Source organism: Symphalangus syndactylus, chromosome 2 (genome assembly GCF_028878055.3).
Source record: "Symphalangus syndactylus isolate Jambi chromosome 2, NHGRI_mSymSyn1-v2.1_pri, whole genome shotgun sequence".
Classification (NCBI taxonomy): domain Eukaryota; kingdom Metazoa; phylum Chordata; class Mammalia; order Primates; family Hylobatidae; genus Symphalangus; species Symphalangus syndactylus.
This window is the reverse complement of record NC_072424.2, coordinates 51729389-51753071: the sequence shown is the minus strand read 5'-3', so window position 1 is coordinate 51753071 and position 23683 is coordinate 51729389. Positions and strand designations below refer to the sequence as shown.

Below are 23683 nucleotides of genomic sequence, written 5' to 3'. Positions count from 1 at the left end.
AACTGTGAAGGCTAGAAGATAGGGGAGCAAGACCTTCAAAGTTTATAATCAGCAAAACTCCCAGCCAAGGGTGAAAGCAAAACAAAACAAAACAAATTCAAACATGCTGAGAATCAGATCATTTGTCCCACACGTATCCTTTTTTAAGAAATTACCTGAGTGTACTCCAGGAAAACAAGCGCATATCCAAGAGAAACAAAGACAGATTCAGGAAATAGGGATTTCAACCTGAAAGGGAACTTCCTGGATAACAGACATGCAGAAGACTAAAGACAAAGCTGTCAGATTGGCCCAGAGAATAGAGGGCTGTGGAGAAAAGGAACTTCATGGAATACTATGACATAGAGCCTGAAAATATGAAGATTATCAGGGCAAATCATGCAAGAACTAGAGAAAGGTGATTAGAGGTTTCAGGCAAAAGTATATAAGAAAGTCATTATTTAAAAATGATGAAATGATAATGGTGCATAACTTTAAATAATTGGGGAGTATAAAAGAAGGTAATCCATTTGATCCTGATGCTGGAATTGCCCAACAGTTGCCTAGGGGTCATAAAATTAGATAAGGAAGTGTAGTTCCAGCCCATTATTTGGCTCAACAATAAACAGCGCTTACAATGTAATAGCAATATAAATACTGCTTATATTTAATAGTAATAGTGATGCTGTTTGTTGGTTTCTGTCTTTTAGCATGAATTTCCACATTAAGCAAAAGAGCTTTGGTTATAGTAGAAGGGTAAAAGTAACTGCAAAGCCCAAGTTTCAGTGTCAGGTTCGAATCAGCCTAGTTGTGCTGACTCTGATTGGGTAGGTGTCGGGGGTCTCTTCACAATGACTCAGTGGCCAATTAAATGCTTTTGGATTATGGCAAGACTTTCACACACCAACAACCATGCAAATATGTTCAACACACACAGGCAGTCATAAGAGAGACAGGAATGAACCATGGTGAGTAGCTGACTGATGAACCAGGCAGGTCCAGATTTCCCTGGACATGCAACCAACAGGGATAGGGGTGGGGCTGGGGGTGGGGTGGTTGTCTCCTTTCTGGCAGAGCTTCCCGAGGCCACTGCAGATGGGAAGAAGCCCTCAGAGTTCTTGTGGGCGGAGCTTCTGCAGATGTCTCAGCCGTAGTCAGTTTCTTTGCTGTTTTTATGACCCTCCGCCAGAGTGTGGTGGTCATTACCTCAGCCACCTCTTGGCTTCACTTTCTTGTAGGGTCTCTGGGTGCCTGGCCACAGCAGGTGCTATATTATCACCTCAGTCCACCATACACATGCTTATCACTTTGAGGGGCCAGCAGTTTCACAAGTGAGCTGAGTTACTTGTCATAAGTGACTCCATTTTGGACACTTAGGATCACAAAATATTACGTATCACAAGTGTAGCTGATATAAGATAGGAGGTGGAAGGGCAAGGAAGACAAGACTGTTCACTGTTTGCCTTCTGCCAGTCAAGACACAGGATGAGGAGTTAAAAACTTTTGAAAGTTGATGGGGAAAAAACCCAGAGATTTAATTTTTATTAAAGTTACAAGGATAACTGACATAAAAATGATGCAAATTATAAATACTAGAAGGGGAAGAGGGAAAGAAGAGGATGAGTGGTGTTTCGTGAGCTACACTCCCACCTTTCAAAGTCAGCGGACATTGTCTAAATGTGAAGCATCTTGAAATGGAAGCATAAGCATATTACTTAGAGTTCTGGAGATAACAGAATTAAGGACAGCAATGGCCGAAAGAGGGCACTTCTGGTGTGTAGGGCTATGTATGAGTAAAGAAGAGGGCACAGAATTTTTCTCATAAACTTTCTGAATATTTTGATTTGTTACTTGACCATGTTTCATTTTTATAGACATAAATATTAAATTATTTAAAAAGCTATCAGCATATATTGATAGATGGCAAATTAAGCCACAAGGATGGACTGAAATCCTTTGAAATAGAATGCAGTGAAGAGTGAAGAGGGATACCTAGGATAGTCTCCCAAGGCGTTTCAAAATTGAAAGAAAGATGAGGCAGTAAAATCACGGAAAAGGCCCAAAAAGGAAGGTTAGAGTAAAACGGGAAAGTGTGACAAGGAAACCAGAAGAGGATGTCCTCAGCTATCTCCCAAGGCTGCAGGAGGGAGGGAGAGATTGAAGACCAGAGGCGGTGAGCGGGCTGGCGCCAGACACCATCAGAGGTGTTCCCCGCAGAGGACACAGCCGCATCTGCCACAGCCAGAAGGAGCGGCAGTGCTGTAGTTACAGTTAGGTGTGCGGCCACCAGGAATTTAGAAGTTCCTGCCCGAAAGCTCTTCGTTTCTATTAAGGAAGAAGCCTGTGTCTGCAGAAAGAGAACAAATAAGTGGACTAGGACTTTGTTTGTTGTGTAATATTTTTGCAGCAGTCAGCAGGGCAGAGAGGCAAGGCAGGTAGAGACCTGGAGTCATCCAAGATTGGGTTTTTGCCAGGTGGGTGCAAAAGGTGAATAGGTATTTCTAGGAGCACAAGAAGGCGACGGCAGAGGTAGGCCAATTAGCAAAAGGCTAATTCGTCAAGGGCTACTTCTGTATATAGTGAAAATAATTTCCATTATGTAATAAACAAAGTTTTTTAAAAAATGCAAAGCAGCCAAGACAATTGTGCGGTAGAGTTCAAACAACAAGAACCGCACAGATGGTGTTTATATTCGAGATTTATGAACCTAAGGCAGGCTAGAGAAGAATCCCGAATGCCCCCTGCTAAAGCTGAGGCAACTGAGAGTTCCAGGATGTAGGGGTGATTTCCCACCCAGACTCAGCCACAGTGGGCAGTAGAGAAGCATCCTAGAGAAATCAGCCCAGACATCAAACACTTGGTGAAAGCACCTCATGTTTAGATGCCACTGAGGACTGAGAAACATGTGATTACAAACTGCTGTGACATGATTCCATAGTGATGGGAAGGGTGCATGAGCATGTGGATTATTCTGGAAAAGAGCTTGAGATCCCTGGAGTCAGCCAACTGGAAAACGTGCCTCCCTAGCCTCAGCTCTGCTTGGTGGCTCAGGTTTCTCCTAGAGGCACAGTGGAACCTTGATGCTGGCGCTGGCTCGGGAAGAGAGCCCAGCCAGGTGATGGCCAAATGTGGCCCAAAGTCACTACCATTTTGCAATGACTCCAAGAGCTGCTTCTGACTCAGGTCCCTTAAGAAGGTCTGGCAGTCAGTAAGTAGTCTGTGGCACGAAAAGAAAAACTACCCATACTGGGTATATCGGGGAATACAGGGCACTTCTGAAGGAGATTGTGATGTGTAGTGGCCATACACCACCCTACCGCCAAACACCCCATAAATAAGACTTGACTGAGATCTATTTACTGTTAGAGACTAGGTCTGTCCTCTTCTCTTTGTTTGCTGTTGTTACCTGCAAGCTCAGGAACAGCATTTAATGATACGCTGACACATGCTTTTTGTGCTAGAAGCTGAGAGAGAGAAAGTGGGGACTCTGAGTGACTTGGGTTGACAGAATCCCAGTGGACAGCATGTGACAGCTTCAACTTTTCTTCTCAGCTACTAGGATAATTGCTTCGTTATGTACTCTGTCCTTGCTCTTTTGCAATCCCAACAACAAAAGGTTCCTTTGTGTTTTTTTTTGTTGTTGTTGATTTGAACATTTGTTTAGGATTTGTATGTGCCATGCACTGTGCTAGATACCAGAGAGGAAAATTTTAATAAAGACAAGGGCCTTAGTCACGAAGGCTTAGGGTCTACTCGCTTTTTTTCTAAACTGGTGAAGCACTTTATCTGCATCTCCCTTGAGATTTTTATCTCCCTTCGCGCTGACCTATAGTTATTTATTTACATATCATCTTTTGTCTGAGGCTTTTGGCCAGAATTTGCAAAATGGCTGTGGTGAATGCATTTGATATGTAGATGTATTTTTTCTTCTCCCTCAAAACTTAAAAAAACTAGAATTAGTTACTGCTTATAAAATTTAGAAGTCTATAATAAAAATGATTCTGGCTTCTCTTAAAATATTAGAAGATCTGCAAAACTGGGTGCAGATTCCCACATTTGGAGATAAGTAGAGGTTGGCCCTTTCAAACTGAGCATGAACTTTCTGGTATACTCCAGTTCCCACCTAATGGCTTTGCCCATCTATGATGGCTTTTTTTTTTTTTTTGAAATGGAATCTCGCTCTGTCGCCCAGGCTGGAGGGCAGTGTCGCCCAGGCTGGAGGGCAGTGTCGCCCAGGCTGGAGGGCAGTGGTGCAATCTCGGCTCACTGCAAGCTCCGCCTCCCGGGTTCACGCCATTCTCCTGCCTCAGCCTCCCCAGCAGCTGGGACTACAGGCACACGCCGCCATGCCCAGCTGATTTTTGTATTTTTAGTAGAGACGGTGTTTCTCTGTGTTAGCCAGGATGGTATCGATCTCCTGACCTCATGATCCTCCCGCCTCGGCCTCCCAAAGTGCTGGGATTACGGGCATGAGCCACCGCGCCCAGCCACCTCTGGAAATATTGAGACTGGTTAATTGAATATGATTGTAGATTAAGTGTGAATTAATAAGGAATTAGACTACTCCAAGTGGTGACTGGGAATACATGAGAAGGGAGGGACACACACAGAGAGATTATAAAGCAAGAATTTTCAAGATTAGTGACAAATCTCAGGCATGGCTCAACCGGAATAGTAGTTATGACCCTATGTGGTCAGGGAAGTGATGGTGTTGATAGCAGGCATGATTGGCAGCAAGTCAGATGTCCTTTACCAGATGGTGCATACATCCCCAGCTGCCTTGAGAGTTAACTGCTAATGGCTCATAGTTGCCCCCTTCATGTTATCCTCTAGGGAGATAGCCATCCACAATCAATAATTAAGGGACATGGGTAGAAGAGGCAAACCTTCTTGCGTCAAGGTGGGATCAATTCAGTGGTACAATTTATGCTCCAGAGCTGCCCATGGGACCAGGCTGAGGCTGGACTCCAGCTGGGACTACAGCCTAATTTAGCTCCTTCCCCTGCCCTATCCTGCTTACCCTTCCTCCTTTCACCTGAGAGCCCTCTCACAATAAATCATGCACACCAGAGTCTCAATAAATTGAGCACTTCTTGGGAATGCAGACTTAGTGTTTATAACAGAATGAGGTGGTTTAAAACTTGGGAAATAGCTAATGTTAGGAAGAGGAGATCTGGGAACTTCTCCCTGTAGGATTTCTTTTATAATCATGATTTTATCTCTAGCTTGACAGCACAGGGCCTGGCACTCACAAAATGTGCAGCAAATTTTATTTCATTTGTCAAACAAATTTGATTTGGAGTCCATTGAGTTTGAGGAAACAGGACATCCAGTATGAGACACGGAACATGGGCACAGGAAAGTGGTTGTGGCTAGAAATTTAGATCTTTTAAAGGAAGGAAGCAATTGAAGAAAGAGGTAGTAATTAGTGTCAAGTGCAAATAAAATTGTGATTCTTTTCAATGTAAAAGCAGCCAACATTTGTCTTTACCTCAATTAGGTACATAACTCCAATTACTCTATATCAATGAGTTACGATCCTTTAGTAATGTTTAGGCAAAATTCCAATTAATGAGTTTTGCTCACTGCTAATAAGTAGGTCTAGTGGAAAGAAGATTAACATTAGATTGGGAAAGTATTTATGGATTTTGTTTGTCTTCTGTATTTCTATTGCCAAAAGATTGAGTGAGCCACTTGAGAATCTCTTAAAACAAAGAAATGTGCAGGATATATAAAATAATCAAGTATTTATTGTACTTAAAAGATTTATGTCTGTCTCTTTTCACTGAATTAATTATATTTTCTGAAAAAATCAAAATTGAAAAAAAAAAGTCACAAGCATTCAGGTGTCCCAAAGATAACATTATTTGTGTTTTCAAATACAAGGCTTCCATTATCCCCAGAAAAGTGATTTTGAATGAACCTTAGTTGTCTAATTTCATCCCATAAACTGTAATTATAGCTCTTTATAACATGCTAAATAATTCCTCCTCCTACTGGATGTTTATACCTTTCAAATATTTATAGGCTGTCATTATTCCTTACTCATCTCTTCACAAAGTTGCACATATTTTATTCCTATAATGTTTTTTCATAAATCAATTTCCTCAATACTAAACTGCTTTTCTTATTTCTCCATTCAATTTGTCTCCATCTTTTGATGTAGTGCTAATCAAAGCAAACGAGATATTTCAGGCACAATTTATCCTAAGGTTGTTTGAGAGCATTAAAACTTTCTCATCGGGGTTAAAATTCCTCATTTATATGTAGCTCAGAACAGTGCTGACTTTATTGGTATTTTTGTCACTTTGAAAATTCATAACTAATTTTCCATGTAATGGTATTCAAAAATATCTATGCCATTACTGTTTCTTCACTGATCAAGGATTATGTAGGAATTAAATGAGTTCAGAATATATTTCTGTAATTTGTTTCTTATATGCAATATTGAATCACATTTCCAACTTCTTTAGATCTATAAACAAAATTCTTATTTCCCAGTGTCCATCCAAATTAGTAATATCTGGAAACTTAAAAAATATTCTTTTCACTCTAGATTGCTCAAAGAGATATTAAATTCTTTCTTGCAACTTCATTTTTAGTGTTTCAACATAATTATTTTTTTCCCACAACTTTTCAGTTGGCTAGACTATGTTATTATTATGACAATTTATTAGGGCAATTCCTTTTGCTTATTATGTCTTGACCATCCCACTGATATCATTCATATATATATTCATATATATATATAAATACCCTAAGTATAAAAATAATATAAAATGCTCAATGTTTTCTTCTTCAACCTTATTCCTCAACAACTGTATCCTGTATTTATATATTGCAAGTTTTAAAATATCTTCACATCTCTTCTTAATTTAAAAGTCTACTAGGGGCCTCTAATGCCCTCAAGAATAGTAACAGGTCTGGGCTCTGACGGTCCCACTGAATCTGATTCCGCTATATCTTTCTGGTCTCTACTATTTTCACTCCTCCCCACGAGCTCTCTACCCAACTACATGCACTAACTGGGAAGCCTTTTGAAGAATCCCACAGAATTAATTGTTCCCTCCTCCCAGTTCTTGTTGCCTTGATTTGCACCTCTATGATAGCTCTTGTTTCCCTGAAAGATTTACTGCTCTTTGTACATATTGCTTGTCTCACACACATCATTATGTGAGCTTATTTTTCCTCTGCCCAGTGCCTCCCAAGAGTAATATTTAATAAATAACTGTTGAATAGTGGCAACTCCAGATTTTACTTAGAATTTGGGGTGACAGTCCAGCTGGAAACTGGGAGACTTGTCCTGAAGCTGCATGGGCAGAGCAAACACACTGCCTTTACTCAGGGTGCTTATTTGAGGGTAGTTTTAGGTGGACTGAGAGAGGTCATCAGTGGAACTGCCCTTTGGTGTTGGAAACAATCAAGTGAGGAAAGAAGTGGAAGACGGTCAGGTTTAAAATAGTGAAATGATGCGCAAAAGTCACCCCATGAATGATGGAAATTAGAATCTCGGGCTCTTATTTTCTTCATGGTATTGTTCCCATTATTTTTTATTTCATTTTGCTCTAGGTCTTTCTCTTGCTCTTGACTCCTATTGACATTAGACAGGAGAGGACATTTTTCTACTCTCATGCAATCTGAGAGACAGTGTCTTCTTTTCCTATCTTGGCCCCATAATCAACCAATGTCCAGTCAGAAAAAAACAGAAGCCACTCTAGGTATTTCGAACAGAAGGGATTTCATACAAGGAACTGGTTTCAAAAGTGTTGGAAGGCCTGAAGGAGCAAAAGGCCAAAGGTGTGCAACACAGAGCCAGTGACTACAGAAGTCACTACCTGGCTTGGCTGGAGGAACCCAGGGGCAGGGAAGACCCGGCGGGGGTGAGGGTTAGGAGGCGGCTCCCAGCAGACATGGCTGGAGGCCTGAAACCAGGTTTCTACCAACCTGATTGTCACTGTGCTGCAGCTGCCAAAAGCCACAGAGGGCGCAGCCTGCCGGCTTTACTGCTCCTTTTCTGCTGCTGGAACTGTGTTCAATCCTGGAACCACAGAAGGCTACTATTGCTGTCAGAAGCATTTAGAATTACAAATAAATAAACAAAATAAATATTTTCTTTTCCTTCATCTTTCCAATCTCCTGCCAGTGCTTCTTTTTAGAATAACCTATCCAAAAATTATTTGGCTGAGAAATTTGGGAAATTTAATTTTCTGTAATGAAAGGGGAGAAAGGAAACTGAAAGAAAAACTGGCAAATAAGCATCACACACACTTATCCCACAAAATATTTGGCATAATGCCAGTCCTCTATTTTCTTCTCCAGTAACAAAATAATCATAACAGGTTAAGTTTTCATATCAGTATACCTTAACATTTATAACTTGGTAAAAATAGTTTTAACATATTCGAACTTCCCAGGTGTTTCTTTAGATAAGCGTTATCTACAATGCATTCTATAGCATATATCGTAATGAAATGGTTCAAGGCCAAATGAGTTTGGGAAACTCTGTACTTTATACCTATCTCTTGGAATTTCACACTTCATATTAGCACAGCAAAGGCTCTGAGAAATCCATTAGTCTCTAATCATGTTTGACATTGTTTGGCTTTGTAATCTATATACCTTAGTGAACAAAACAGTCATAGTCCCTGACACCTGGAATTGCTGGGGGAGAGGCAGAGAATAAAGTAAGCAGAGAAATGTGTGTATGTGTGTTATGTGTATAATTTACATATGTGTTATGGATGAAACAAATAGGTTGCAGTGATGGAAAATACAGTATCATAAAGGGGAATGAGCTCATCAGACAGCATGGTGAGGACAGACTCTTGGAGAAAGTGACAGGCTGAGATCTTAAGAATCAGATGGCATCAGTCACACAGAGTATTCTAACATTGTTACTCACTAGAAAACTGTTCCTGGACCCTAATGAAATCTGTACAGAAACTGAGAAGAAGCATTTGTAACATTTATAGCAATTTGATAAGACTAACTTTATGTCCGTTAAATCTAAAAATAAAACATTCTTTAAAATTTTTTTCTAATAGTTGATTTTTTTACGTATAATTCTCTGATAGATTGGGGGGAAAAAGATTTGATCCTTCCCTACAGAGAGTTTGAGAAACCCTGTTCTAGTAGAAGTAAAATGCGTTTGCAAAAGCCCTAAAGAAGGAAAGAGACTGCTGAGTTTAGGAACTGACTGTAGGCTCATGACTGGGAGCACAGTTGTGTGCAGAGTTTTGAGGACAAAAACATAAAGGGACTGGATTTTATTCTGTACAACGGAGAGTCACTGAAGAATTTTCAAAAATTTAAACTGACATCTGATATAGATGTTAAAAACAATCATTCTAACTGCTTTATGAAGAATGAGTTGAAATAAAGTGTGTAAGACAATTGATCAGTTCAGAAGCCCTCAAAAGTTTGGTGGGAGATGATGCTGGCTTAGACTGTGACAGTGATGGGTTAACTGGAGGAGAACCGGAAGAGAGCTGGCACATACCTCCCTTGTGGGTTGGGGGCAAATGAGGAGAGGGAAATGGCAAGGGGATCAGGAAGATGCCCAAGTTTCCCAGAGGAGAACTTAAGGCTGGATATATACCTTCAAGGATGATCAGCATTTAGTTTTCATAGCCATGCGGATTAGATAATATTGAAGATACAGCAAAAGGGAAAATGTTGAGAGCCCAGGACTGAACCCTGAAGAGTATCTTTGGGCCTTCTACAGCCCTAGGGAGGAGTCTAGCTTGAAGATAACCAATTACCTCAAGGACACTTAATAATTCCTACATGTTCAGATTTGTGTCTAGATATCTCTAATATTAAATCTCATTCAGTACATTTACTGAGTGTCTATACAATTTAAGAGACCATGGAAGGTGTTGTAAAAGATAAAATCCAAACAAGCAAACTTTAAGAGTTTGATATCTGGAAATATGTACAAAAATCTAAGATATGTACAAAAGTGCAAGTCAAATCTGACAGATGCTATAAGAGAATTATAAAGCAAAATGGGAATCTACAGAAGTCAAAATGGAAGATTTCATGGATAAGGTCAGCATTGAGCTGGTCTTGAAAGAGGTGCATGAATTTTAATAAAAAAGAGATCACATGCATGTATACATATGTGAGTGTGTGTGTATAAATAAATATATATATTTGCCCCATGCAGCACATATGTACATTTATGTCTATATCTACATTAGTCTGTGTATATATATTTATGAGTTCAGAGTTCCAATCCAATTCTAGTTCAGCAACACAGTGTTGTTCTTTCTCTAACGTACAACTGGCTCTCACAGTTTAAAATAAAATTGCTTTTTTATTCAATGTTAGTATACACAAGTAGTTTCAGAATTGCTAACTCATACCCCTGTGAGAAACACATTTATTAAATAGCATATCGCAACTAGGTAAATAGTTTTTTCTTCAGTTTTAGTAGAATCCAATCAAAATACTGACTTCTAAAAGTTACTTAGGTTAGTTCCGTTCTCCACCTGTGTCAGTGTGGTAATGTCACTCATAGGTTAGACTAGTAACATTTGATAGTTTGTATTCCATTTTGGGATACCTCCACATCTTAGTATATTTTTATTTAGTTTACGTAGAGTAAAATCCACTCATTGAGTTGTATAATTCCTCAGATTTTGACAAATGCTTAGGGCCATGTATCCACTTCCACAGTCATGACACGAATCAATTCTCTCACCCCAAAATTCCCCAGTGCTGCTCCTTTGTAGACAACCACTACCCGCACCTGCAATCTTTGGCAACCACCCATCCGTATTCTGTCGCAATTTTGGTCTTTTCCAGGAAAGTACATACATGGAATAATATGGGTCTGTCTACTTTCACTTGGCAAAATATATTTGAGATTAATTGACATGCTTGCAAGCATCAATAGTTCATTCCTTTTTACTGCAGAGTAGCATTCCATTGTGTGGCTGTATCATGGCTTGTTTATCTGTTCACTGGTTGAAATACATCTGGGCCACACAGTTTGGGGTGATTATAAACAAGGTATGATAAACACTCATGTACAGGTTTTTGTGTGAACGTAAGTTTTCAATTCTCTTGGGTGAATACGTAGGAAGCTTTGAATTTTTTTCTCTCTTTGTGTTTCAGTTTTGGTGATTGCTATAAACTGATGCTCAAGTTCACTGATTCTTTGTTACATCTTCTGATGTGCCCATTGAAGGCATTCTTCACTTCTGTTGCTGTGATTTTCACTTTTCGCATTTCAGTATGATTGATCTTTATAGTTTCCATTTCTCCTGAAATCTCCCATCTGATCTGGCATGTTGTTCTCCTTTTCCACTAGAGCTATATCATATTACTCATAGTTATTTTCAATTTCCTGTCAGATAGTTCCAACATCTCTGTCGTATCTGGGGTCTGGTTCTGTTGACTGCTTTATTTTTGACAGTGTGTTGTTGTTTTCTTTATCACCTTTTTGTATGACTTGTAATTTTTTGTTGAAAGCCAGACACCTTGTTAAGGACAGCAGAGATGAGGAAAATAGATTTTATCCCTGAAAATGCATACACCTGTCTGTCCTTCTGCTAGGATTCTAGAGTGTGAGTCTGAGTTAGGAGTTGGGCTGAGTTTAATTCTCTTCCTCCACTGCGATGGTTACCCTTAGGGCACCACGAGCATCAAATTCCTTTGGTGACACTTTGTGGTTCAGTTGAAGGCTGGTTTGCCTATAGTTTTTTCAATTCTGCTCCGCCTTCAGCTTTAGATCTTCCCTTTGCACTGTACCTCAGAAATGGTCTGTGCCCACACTCTTGGGCCTCTTCCAGCAACATCCCACTGTGACTTGCTACTCCACTTGTGAGCCTGGTGATGAGCAGGGGCTCTCTGTCCTGTTAAGCCCTGTCTTAGGCAGCACTGTGTATGGGGGTGTGGTCTTCTCACTACTCCTCTCTCTCCCTCAGCTGTAGTTTAGGGCCCTGTAGACGTTCTAGTGCGGCACCCAGGGTGGGGTGACCAACCCCTCCCAGCTTGTGAGGGACTTTTCCGGTTTTAGCTCTGAAAGTCCTATGTCAGTCCTGGACAAACAAATAGGAGAAGAGATTGCTTTCTGTTCCTCAACTGCAATGGGTTTTCCCCAGCGTCCTGAGGGTGGCAGCACTGGCTACCCTCCTCCTTTTAGGTGAAGGCTTTTGTTCCACAGGAGAGATGAAGGAGAGGGTCCTGGTGGGGGGCTCTTGCTCCTTTCAGCAGGGGCTGCTATTCTGCTTTCTCAGTGTGTTCCTGGTAGGGCTCCTGGAGAAGAGCTTGCAAGGGGGTGCAAACTCTCCTGTCCCCGAAGCCCCCAGGAGCTCTACATTCTCCTACCAGCCCACATGCAGCCTCTACCAATTCATTAACTATTCTGGCTGGGTTCTTCTACCAGTGTCTTACTATGTCTGCCCCAGATACCACTACATACCATTTCATACTAAGAAAATGGCAAAAAATAACCTGAAACAACAGCAACAAAACCAGCTGACAATATCAAGTGCTAACAATGAAGCAGAGCAAGTGCAACTGTCATATATTGCTAGTGGAAGTCCAAAATGGTACAGACATTCTGGAGCAGTTTGGCAGGTTTTTTATTTTATTTTTGGTTTTTATTTATTTATTTAGTTTAAAGACAGGGTCTCACTGTAGTGCCCAGGCTGGAGTGCAGTGATGCAATCATAGCTCACTGCAGCCTCAAATCCTGAGATCCTCCTGCCTCAGCCTCCTGAGGAGCTGGGATTACAGGAGTGAGCTGCTGTGCCTGGCAGATTTTTATAAAGTTAAACATACGCTTGCCATATTACCCAGCAATCCCATTTAGCCTAGAGAAATAAAAATATATGTTCATAGATGAAAACCTAGATACAAATGATTACAGCATCTTCACCCACAGTCACCAAAATTTGGAAACTATCCCAATATCAATAGGCGAGTAAATAAGCAAGATGTAGTCCATACAGTAGAATACTGCTCAGGAATAAAAAGGAACGAATTATTGATATATAAATAACATGAATGGATCTCGAAGGCAGTATACTGACTGAAAGAAGAAAGTCATAAAATGTTACATACTGGAAGACTCCGTGTAAATGACACTTTGGAAAAGGTAAAGCTATGGGGGGAACAGATCAGTGGCTTACAGTGGTTAGGAGTGGGAGAAGAGATGACTAAAAAGAAATAGTATTAGTGTAATTTTGGTGATGCTGGAACTGTTCTGTATCCTGATTGTATCAGTGGTTCCATGAATCTATACATGTGTTGAAACACATAGAATTGTATACCAATACATTATTTTTATGGTTTTTTAATTAAAAATTTTTTTGAACAGGGTTTAAAATGACAAAAACTTGACTTGAGTGGCAAAAAACATTCCTATTATTATTTAGTTTACTTAGAATGTTTTGCTATTAAAAACAACCATTAAACTAATATTAATGAACGTATTTAATAAAAATTACAGGAGTTAAAAGTGTTATAGTTCCCTTTTTAACAGAGGTTTTCTTTGAAAATATATTGATATTAAGATAAGGGATGCAAAGCCCAATATAATTCAATAAACATTTTTTGAGTATCTACAGAAATGTAACAAATGATATTTGTAATATTTATGAGTTAAAGATAATTATGAGACAGAAGTAACCACTAGATAGTACTAGGTAATAAAAGAGGTACTAATTACCATAGTGGTTATAATAGCTATTAATTAATAGAGCAAGTATAAGTATAATGTCCATCAAATAGTTAGTTTAAAATTTTCTGTTAATCATTCAATGAAGACATAGATTGTAAAGAGAATCTGTACCTACCTGAGGATATGCCATTATGTAGAAATGCCAGGAGACAGGGCTCGCAGAGGAATTCTATGGACCTGCTTATCCAAGTTTTCCTAACACAGAGACATCTACAGAGTTGGAAATAACAAGACATCAACCTACAAGACACGTTTGAGCCCCAAACTGTTAAAATATTGGGACTTTCCATAAGAATTCAACATGTACTTTGTATCTCTAATATACCTTACTCTCTGTAAACATCCAATATATATTTATTAAATTAATAGACTGCAACAAGAATAAATCTAAGTAAACAATACGAATCCAATTTGTAAAGGAAAGCGAGGGTCAAATGTGCAGAGAGACAGAATGTCAATATGGTGGCTGACATTGTAAATGCAAAAGAAATTTCCACGACATTCCTAGATTGCAAGTGAAAGAGAAATGGAAATGATACTTCTTCAGGATAGTTCACTGAAACTACAACCAAACCTGCCTGCTCTTATCTGAACTTCCGATGAACACAAGCCAATAATGAGTATACTCATCAACCTATGGCAGCTATGAGTTGAATATATAGTGGGGTGTGTGTGTTTATGTGCATGTGTGTGTGTATTGTGTGTGTGCAGTTGAAATTTTTATTAGTTGAACATGTTAAAAATCAAATGTTTGACTCAGAGATGTACAGAGCTTGAAAGAACCTCACCTCATTATTGTGTGTGATAATCCACTGACAGACAGACTGCAAGTTTATCATTTTCCTTAAACCCATCAGAAAACTGAGGTTGCAGGACAACCCACTAGCCCAAAATCTAAGAAATAAGTGTCTGCAGGGAGAGATAAGACATCTTGCTGACCTGGGGCAGACACAGTCAGACACTGGTAGAAGAACCCAGCCAGAATAGTTAACACATTGGTAGAGGCTGCATGTGGGCTGGTAGGAGAATGTAGAGCCCCTGGGAGTTTCATGTACAGGAGAGTTTGCACCCTCTTGCAAGCTCTTCTCCAGGAGCCCCACCAGGAACACACTGAGAAAGCAGAATAGCAGCCTCTGCTGAAAGGAGCAAGAACCCTCCACCAGGACCTTTTCCTTTATCTCTTCTGCGGAACAAAAGCTTTCACCTAAGAGGAGGGCAGTCAGCACTGCCACCCTTAGGACTCTGGGGAAAACCCATTGCAGCTGAGGAACAGAAAACACTCTCTACTCCTAGTTTCAGTTTGTCCAGGACTGACATGGGACTTTCAGAGCTAAAACTGGAAAAGTCCCTGAGAAGCTGGGAGGAGTTGGTCACCCCACCCTGGGTGAGGCACTAGAATATCTACAGGGCCCTAAACTACAGCTGAGGGAGAGAGAGGAGTACTGAGAAGACCACACCCCTTGTTAAGATGGGAGCTTGGCTTTGCTGGTCTGTCTTTATCTCTCATTCAAGTTTATGAAAGTCTGTTCTCAGTAGGCTGATCTTCTCATGGACATCTTGTGTTAGGCAAAGAGTTCTTATATGTGAAAACAACACATCATCCATACAATTTTTGAAAAGTCATAAATTTATTTTTTATCAAAATTTAAAACTTTTGCTCTGCAAATGATACTATTGAGAGAATGAAAAGACTTGCTACAGGTTGGGAGAAAATATTAGCAAATCATGTGTCCGTCCAAAAAAAGACTTGTATATAGAATACATAAAGAACTCTCAACATTGAACAATAAGGAAACAATGCAGTTTTCAAAATGAACAAAAGATCTGAAGCAACATTTTTACCAAGGGAAATATACAGATGGACAAATAGATAACTATATGAAAAGATATTCCACTGTTATTAGCCATTTATGGAAGTGGAAATTGTAATTAGAATACTCTTATTGTTTGTTCATTCATCTAATTTATTAGAAATAATTTAAGAAGAACCTAATACATATCACTTCTTATAAAAGGCTCTGAGAAAGAAAAATATCAATGCCATTGCAATTTGATAATTTTTATTAGAGGTAATAGTTGAGGTAACAATGGAGTGTCTTTAAGAACTGGGAAATATGGTTTTCCTCTGAGAACTAAATTTTGATTCAGCATTAAATGGATTCAGGTTAAAAAGAGAAGTTAATGGCTGCAAGGCTTCCAAGGCAGCCTGTGCCCTGATCACAATATTCACATACAAGAAGAAGACTGAAAATCAGACTGCCAATCATCAAAAATCAAAATACTTTGAGGTGGTTGATAAGTAGTCACGATACCCAAACCCCCAGCACCACTTCCCTCTCCCAGACACTCTGGAAATCCCCACAAGCCAGCAGTTGGCAGAACAGGGAGCCTCCAGCAGTGCCCCCTCCTGCTGGCATTCTGCTTGACTGGAGCCCATGACATATGGGTTGTTATACATTTAGAATATCCTCCCTGAATCATCCACTCAAGTAATTTAATCATTTATGTATCCTCAGAAAAGGCAGCATCTAAGAGGCACAGTGTGCCCAATAGAACGTTTTCTGGGGTAGAGGGTACACTGCTATGCCCCCCATCATATACAAAAGGAGGCTGCAGACTTTGGGACCTTAAGATCTTTTAACAGTTAAATCCAATAGCATCCCCTGTTCTGATTTCAGGCTCCCCAAGCTGGGTGGGCAGACACTGGCATGCACTAGGCTTACCAGTTACAGTTGCCATTGTGAATTAAGATTGGCATTCTGGTTTTACAGGCTAGTCTCTTGAGAGCTCAGCCCCAGAGCAGGTTAGCGTGAGTGAGCATCCTCAAGTCTGAAGGCAGCCTCTCTACCCTGCTCAATTCCCCGTGGGGAATGCCACCCAGTTAGAGGTGGGAGGAGCCAGCCAGTCTCTCCAATTAACCCTCTCTGCTTATACAGGCTTATCCTTGGGAACGTCTACTATCACCAGTAGTTATTGAACGTTAGTTTTCTACATTAATACATCATGTCATTGTCTTTAAGCGGCAATGAAGCTTATAACAGTTGTTTCTATCTTCTTTAAGGCTCATTTTAACATCAAGAAGCAATCCCTTACCTGCAGGGCTGGGACTAGAGTGAAGTGAGTAAGATGGTTAGGGTGCAAAATTTAAGGAGGCATTCACTCCCAGGGTCCTGCCAGTGCCCTAAGCCTATTTTAGGTCAGTGTTGTTGTGTCACCTGTATCTCCAGCTCCAGTGAAGAAGGGAAGTAAGTCACTGGCGATGAAATCAGCTGAGCTTATGGAAGGTGAGCAGAAGAACCAAGTTCTTGATCTTTCTCTTTTCTCCTTTTTGTCACTAACATTCTTGAAAAAATAATATGTTCTATACCAGCAGCCTCTTCCTCCTCTTCCTATTCAAATTTTTTATCTATTTTCACCATTTTACAAAAATTGCTCTCACTAAGGTCACAGTATGCAAAATTTGATGGCCTCTTTTTAGCTTTCTTCTAAATGGTATCTCCTCAGCTTTTGACATTGACCTTGGGAAAAGGTTTGTGTCTCGTTCACCATATTTTTGTCAGCGTCTATCACAGATCACAACAACTGGCTCCTAGAAAGCACTAAGTACATTTTTATTGAAAAAATAAATAACTTATTTTATTGACAAAGGAAAGAAAATCATTCCCCTTTTGTTGTGTTCTTACAGCATTTTGTTCATGGGATCTTGTACTGTCATTCATATTTACTCATCTGTGTTCTCAAGGATTGAGAGCAACAACTGTGTGTTGTAGTTCTTTGTATCCCAGCCTAACAAAGGGCCTGACATATAACGGTGTTCGGTAAAAGTTTGTGGAATAAATAAAATTGGTGACTAACGACACAATGATGATGTTCTAGTTACTCCAATGATTTGTGATAAATCATTTCAAAATATAGTGGCTGATATGCTTGGGCTGTGTCTCCACCCAAATCTCATCTTGAATTGTAGCTCCCACAATTCCCACGTGTTGTGCAAGGGATCTGGTGGGAGAAAATTGAATCAGGGAGTGGTTTCCCCATACTGTTCTCATGGTAGTGAATAAGTCTCACGAGATCTGATGGTTTTATAAGGGGTTTGCCCTTTCACTTAGCTCTCATTCTCTCTTGTCTGCTGCCATGTAAGATGTGCCTTTTGCCTTCCACCATAATTGTGAAGACTCACCAGCCACGTGGAACTCTGAGTCCACTAAACCTCTTTTTCTTTATAAATTACCCAGTCTCGGGTATGTCTTTATCAGCAGCATGAAAATGGACTAATACAGTGGATTAAAACAATAATCATTTATTTTCTCTCACTTTTTCTGTTGGTCAGGAATCTAGAAAGAGCTAGGCTGGATAGCTCACACTGCTTAAGTGACAGAAGGAAGGGGCCATTGATGTGGTTGCAGTCAGATGTCAGTTAGAACTGCAGGAATCTGAAGGCTTGACTGGGGCTGGAGGGAGGATCCTCTTCCAAAGTGGCTTACTCTCACTGTCAGCAAGTTAGTGCTGTCTGTTGGCAGGGGAGCTCTGTCCCTCTCCTTGTGAGCCTCTCCATAGGCCTGCTTGAGTGTCCTCATGACATGGCAGCTGGCTTCCCCTAGACTAAGCAATCCCAAGGTGGAAGCTGTGATGTCTTTTATGATCCAGCCTTAGAAGTTACATGCTGTTACGTCCACCACATTTTACTGGTCACATAGGACCTGCATTCAATGTGGGAGGGGACTGAATATCAGGAAGTGAAGATCATTAGGGCTGACTTGGAGACTGGGTACAACAGATGGTTGGCCATGAAAGAAAAGTTTTGAATTAAGGCAAGTCTATTTTCCGGGCACACTTCTAAAGGTAATTGTAAGCTACGAAGCCTGGAAGAAATAATTGTTGCTTGATAGGATGTCCCCTATCTTTGAACAGATGGCATCTGGATTAATTGTATTTCTCCCTGACACCTATAGCCAAACCTCAGTTCTCTCCTGATGAAGTTGCTGACAGTCTATAAGGAATTAGTCTTTACCCATCCCCAAAACAGCACACCCATCTCATAGAAGGCCAGACCAGAGTCTGGGGTTGGTTTAGGCTTAAGCAGCCTGGACTCTTCTTTGGGCAGGAACATGATGTGGTTCCTCTGGTGCACTGAGACTGCAATTAGGTTTTAGGATAAAGTGCCAAATGCATCTACCGGTATCCCCTGTGGCATGTCCCAAGACCCAGTGACAGCAGGACTTCTGGTTCTGATGTGTCCTCAGAATCATCTGCACTCAGAGGAGCCTGGAGGAAACCCATCCCTGCCAACTGCCCTTGGGGTCCTTTTATAAGATAAAGGGAAGGCAGAAACTCCAAGGAAGGCTGGAGGAAACCCATTAAGAATCACATATTCCTTGGCTACAGATTTAATGACAAGTGCCCTTCTGAGCCAGGGGAGAGTCCAGTGTGTTTACTCATCCATTTTTTATTCTGTTGCTTGTAATGCTTCAGAACAGATAAATTTCAAGGATCAAGAATAAAAATTAAATAAAATAGGAATACATACTCAATATAATAATTGGGAAAAAAAGATTGTGGAATACATATCTATTTTTATTCAGGGAAAATAAGCAATAATTTTGGAGGGTGAGGCAAAATTTCTTCTTTCTTTTTTGAAGTCAAATATGTCTATATCTCATAGTATTTATACTATTTTTTAAATCAAAATATGGTCTAAATGCTGCTGAATTATCCAAATAAGAACTCTAAACATTATATTTGAGTGTGTCATTATTTTTAAAATTTAAATATGACCCTATTTTTAGTCTACAGGCTGAATTTATGCAAATGATGATTTACCGAATTCTTATATTAATTTCAACTTAGCTCCACTGATATGTTATTAGGCATTGATTCAACACTCATACATTCTATGGACCTTTTACCTTTGCTTTATTAAGAACTTTAGTGTGATTGGTAAAAAAAGTCTTTAAGCTGTGAAAATACTCAGTATCAGTTACGAGTTTAGAGTCGGCCTTTGAATTGTAAACTATTTCTTAGGAATAAATTAGTTCTGTAAAAATGTTAAACATTCTCTTTTAGCAAACCATAATGCATGAATTCTAGAATGTATAATTTTTTACATTTAAATATCTCTGAAATAAGATGCATCTGAGAATAAATGATTCTTAGGTTCCATGAAATGCAGTATGTTATTGCTTTGGTGTATTAGCCAATGCTCCAGTGGCCTGGAAAAGGCTGCAGAGGCACCTGACATATGCAGCCAGGTCAGTCATCTGCTTGCTATCTGTTACTTTACCAAGAAATAATAAAACCAACAAAAAGAACTACCAGAAAAAAATGGAAACGGTTGCTTTTGATGAAAGAGGCTAAAGAATGGTTTTTGAACCAATATCCAAAAACCTGAAATCAAACGCCCTGGCCTGCTTTGTCCCTTACACACCTCGCACACCTGCTCTCTGGCCACTCTGGCCATAGGGGCTAATCTTGTTCTTGCCTGGGGCCTTTGTCCATGCCAATATCTTTGCCAGGAATGCTCTTATCTCTGTTCTTTGTCAGGCTAATTTCTCTCCTGTCCTTCATTTCTTCCCTTATATGTCACCTCCCCAGAGAAATTCTCTGACTCCCAGAGCAAAGCCAAAACCGCATGATCTCGCTTTGCCTGCATTGTACTTATAATTTGTAATTATTATTATTGTTGAATTTATTAATTGCTGTCTTCCTTAATATATTCTAAATACCCTAGGTCAGGAGGTCTCCCTAGGGCAAGGTGGCTTCCCATGATGGATGCTGATGAAAGAAATTAAGTGAGAATAACAAAAATGAATGAATGAACAAACAAATAAACAAACAACCTCAGCAGTACACACACAACATATCCTGCTACTTTTTGATACATTCGATGTATAAGATTTGGAAGACCACACGGGTTCAGAAGAGTCTTGGCAGCAGTTTAGGTGCCAGTGAGGGAATTCAATTCATTTGTTACCAATATGTGATAGTGAAATATTTGACATTTTATATCTATAATAAAAAATGCAGGCCGGGCACGGCGGCTCACACCTGTAATCCCAGCACTTTGGGAGGCCGAAGTGTGCGGATCACCTGAGGTCAAGGGTTCAAGACCAGCCTGGCCAACATGGTGAAACCTTGTCTCTGCTGGAAATACAAAAATTAGCCAGGCATGGTGGCACATGCCTGTAGTCTCAAATACTTGGGAGGCTGAGGCAGGAGAATCACTTGAACCCAGGAGGCGGAGGTTGCAGTGAGCTGAGACTGAGCCATTGCACTCCAGCCTGGGTGACAGAGCGAGACGCCATCTCAAAAGAAAAAAAAATGCAGAAATCTCTTTGCTACTACAAGTTCAGTTTAGTTGAAATTAGACATCTGTGTGTTTATTTCTGTATCTCATTTAAAACAACCTTGAAAGCTTTGGTTTTGGTATACAGGAATTGCTTTAATCGCTGGTCATTTCTTTGAGAAGAGTAAAAAGAAAGAATTTTAAGGAAGAGGTAATGGACAGCAGAGATATTTTTGCAACAAGCCTTATAAAGATAAAAGAAACATGCAGAAAAACATTGAATTGCACAATTGCATTGTCCAAAAAGAAAGAAAGATTTTTGTAAGAGGGGCTATGGTGATGTTAGTGGTTGGCAAGGATACAGGAGAAGATATCTCAGAATCATACAAAAAGTATAGAACATTTGCAGGGAGGAAGGAGGAAGAAAATATTTTGTTTTCATAAATTATAACCTATTCTAAACTCCTACCTTAAGGAAGGAAGATCCTGGGAAATTTCCAGCAAGCCTTTTCTGGTCAGGAACTCTATGTGAGGTTGTACACGCTGTGTCCTGGATGAAGATGTTCAGTTAAGGTGGTGGGAGGGAACTCCAGTCCAGCCCCTGCTCACTAAGCCCTGGAGGAAGGGTGTCTTATTCTCAAGAACACAAAGTTCCCATGGGTGCTAGCAGAGGCTCTTGGCTACAGTCAATGGAAAATAATATTACAGCATGTTTTTACTAATTTCAGGTGTTTCTTTAGAGAGCCATCTTTATTATTTTTAATTTTTAAAAAAATACTATTTTTTTTTCCTCCATAGATTTCAGGTTCCTGGGAGGTACTGAGGAGTTAACTCCTGAGGTTGGGGAAAACGGCCCTTGATCTGCCCTCTCCTTTTATTTGAAAGACTCTCAAATTATGTAATAATAAACCTTTGTTGATGTCCCTAAAACTGGATTGACTATAAAAGACAATTCAAGATATGCCAGATACATTTGGGTTTCATCCAAAAAAGTTTAGTTCCTGAAGCACCAGTTCCTTTGTCCTTTGTAAAATGGCCTCACCCTTAAAGGATTTCATAACAAAGTTGAAAACAGAGTTATATTGAAGCATGGCTATAGTATCTGCTTAACTTAGAGCAGATTCTATTTACAGGGAGTCAGAAACTGTATTATAGTCCATTGTGATAATAGTTTCTCCTTGTTCCATACATGTGTATATTACTGTTGAATTATATGTTCTTTAAAGACATATTGGATGAATCATCATTATAGCTAACATATATTGATAAATTAATAGATGCCTGGCACTGAGCTAAGTGATGATTTTTATATGAAGCAAAGGTACCCTTCTTTACTGTTGATGCAGGAATGTTTAATACTCTGAAAGGCAGGGATAATAAAAAATGTTTAGGTATTTGAGAAGGATAATTCCTGTGTATAGAAGCTTGAGATGACAGACCTTCAGAATTAACTTTTTAAAATAATACATAGATTGGGCACAATGTGGTCGTGCTTATTGCTCTAAACTTAAAATTGATTAAATATTATATAAGGTGGGTGTTACGATTCATGTAAAATTATGTTCTTTAGAAAATATATTGCACAATCTGGCATATCATCTATGGTCCTATAAAAATTGACACATTTTTCAAAAGGTGGTGTTTCGGTAGGAGTTTATAATAGGCTATAATTTATGAAAACAAAATATTCTCACCATTCCATCATCTACTGATGTATAACAAACTACTACAAAATTTAGTGACCTAAAGCAACAGCCATTTTATTGCATTTCACTCTTCTGTGGGTCAGAAATCTGAGCAGGGCTTTGCTGGGTAGTCCCTTTATTCCAAGTAGGGTTGATGGAGGTCACTGAAAGGTATTCAGATAGTGGATGGGTTGGTCTGGAGGATTCAATAAAAAACAAAAACCAGTGGAATCCAACAGAGGATACTGGACGGTAGGGCTCAGCTGGTACCATGACCAGAGAATGACCAGAGGCCACACACAAGTGGCCTTTCTAGGAGTATGGCAGGCTCAAGCTAGCTGAACTTTTTACATGGCAGCATGGGGCTAACAGAGAGAATATTCCAAGAGACCCCAGTGGAAAATGCAAGGTTACTTATGGCTTAACTTAGAAAATCCTAGACTATCACTTCTTCCATATTCTATAGTTAAGCAAGTCACTGACTTAAGCAGCTCCTTCAAGAGTAAGGAATAAGACTACTTCTCAACGGGAAGAGAGCAAAGAACATGTGGCCAACTTTAATCTACATACACCTAGACCAACTGATGGAGCGCCTGGGACACAACAACTATCCTTAGACTTTCTACATCAATAGTGTTGGAACACTTAAGGCTGGATGGACAATATCTACTTCTGCAATGTGTTCTGGTCTTCTACCAATGGAAAATCAAATTCCCAGCTTTGAGCAGTTGGATTCCTGTGGTATGCGGCTGCCCCACATCTTCTTCTGCTAAGCCATTATAATCAAAAAGTCTTTTTTTGGCAGGGGGTGGGGGGGATGGAGTCTCACTCTATATCACTCAGGCTGGAGTGCAGTGGCCTGATCTCAGCTCACTGCAACCTCCACCTCCCGCGTTCAAGCGATTCTCGTGCCTCAGCCTCCCAAGTAGTTGGGATTACAGGCGCCCGCCACCAAGCCAGGCTAATTTTTGTATTTTTTTGTGGAGATGAGGTTTCATCATGTTGGCCAGGCTGGTCTTGAACATCTGACCTCAGGTGATCTGC

General features: G+C 39.9%; 1 protein-coding gene across 1 annotated transcript in view; it reads right to left on the bottom strand.

The window, feature by feature from the left end:
- Positions 1–23683, bottom strand: part of LOC129469797 (putative uncharacterized protein encoded by LINC00472) — a 190876-nt gene that overhangs the window by 27462 nt on the left and 139731 nt on the right. Inside the window, exon 5 of the mRNA XM_055256833.2 lies at positions 7924–8017. The gene's annotated coding sequence lies outside the window, so the exon portion shown is untranslated. The remainder of the gene's footprint in view (positions 1–7923; positions 8018–23683) is intronic.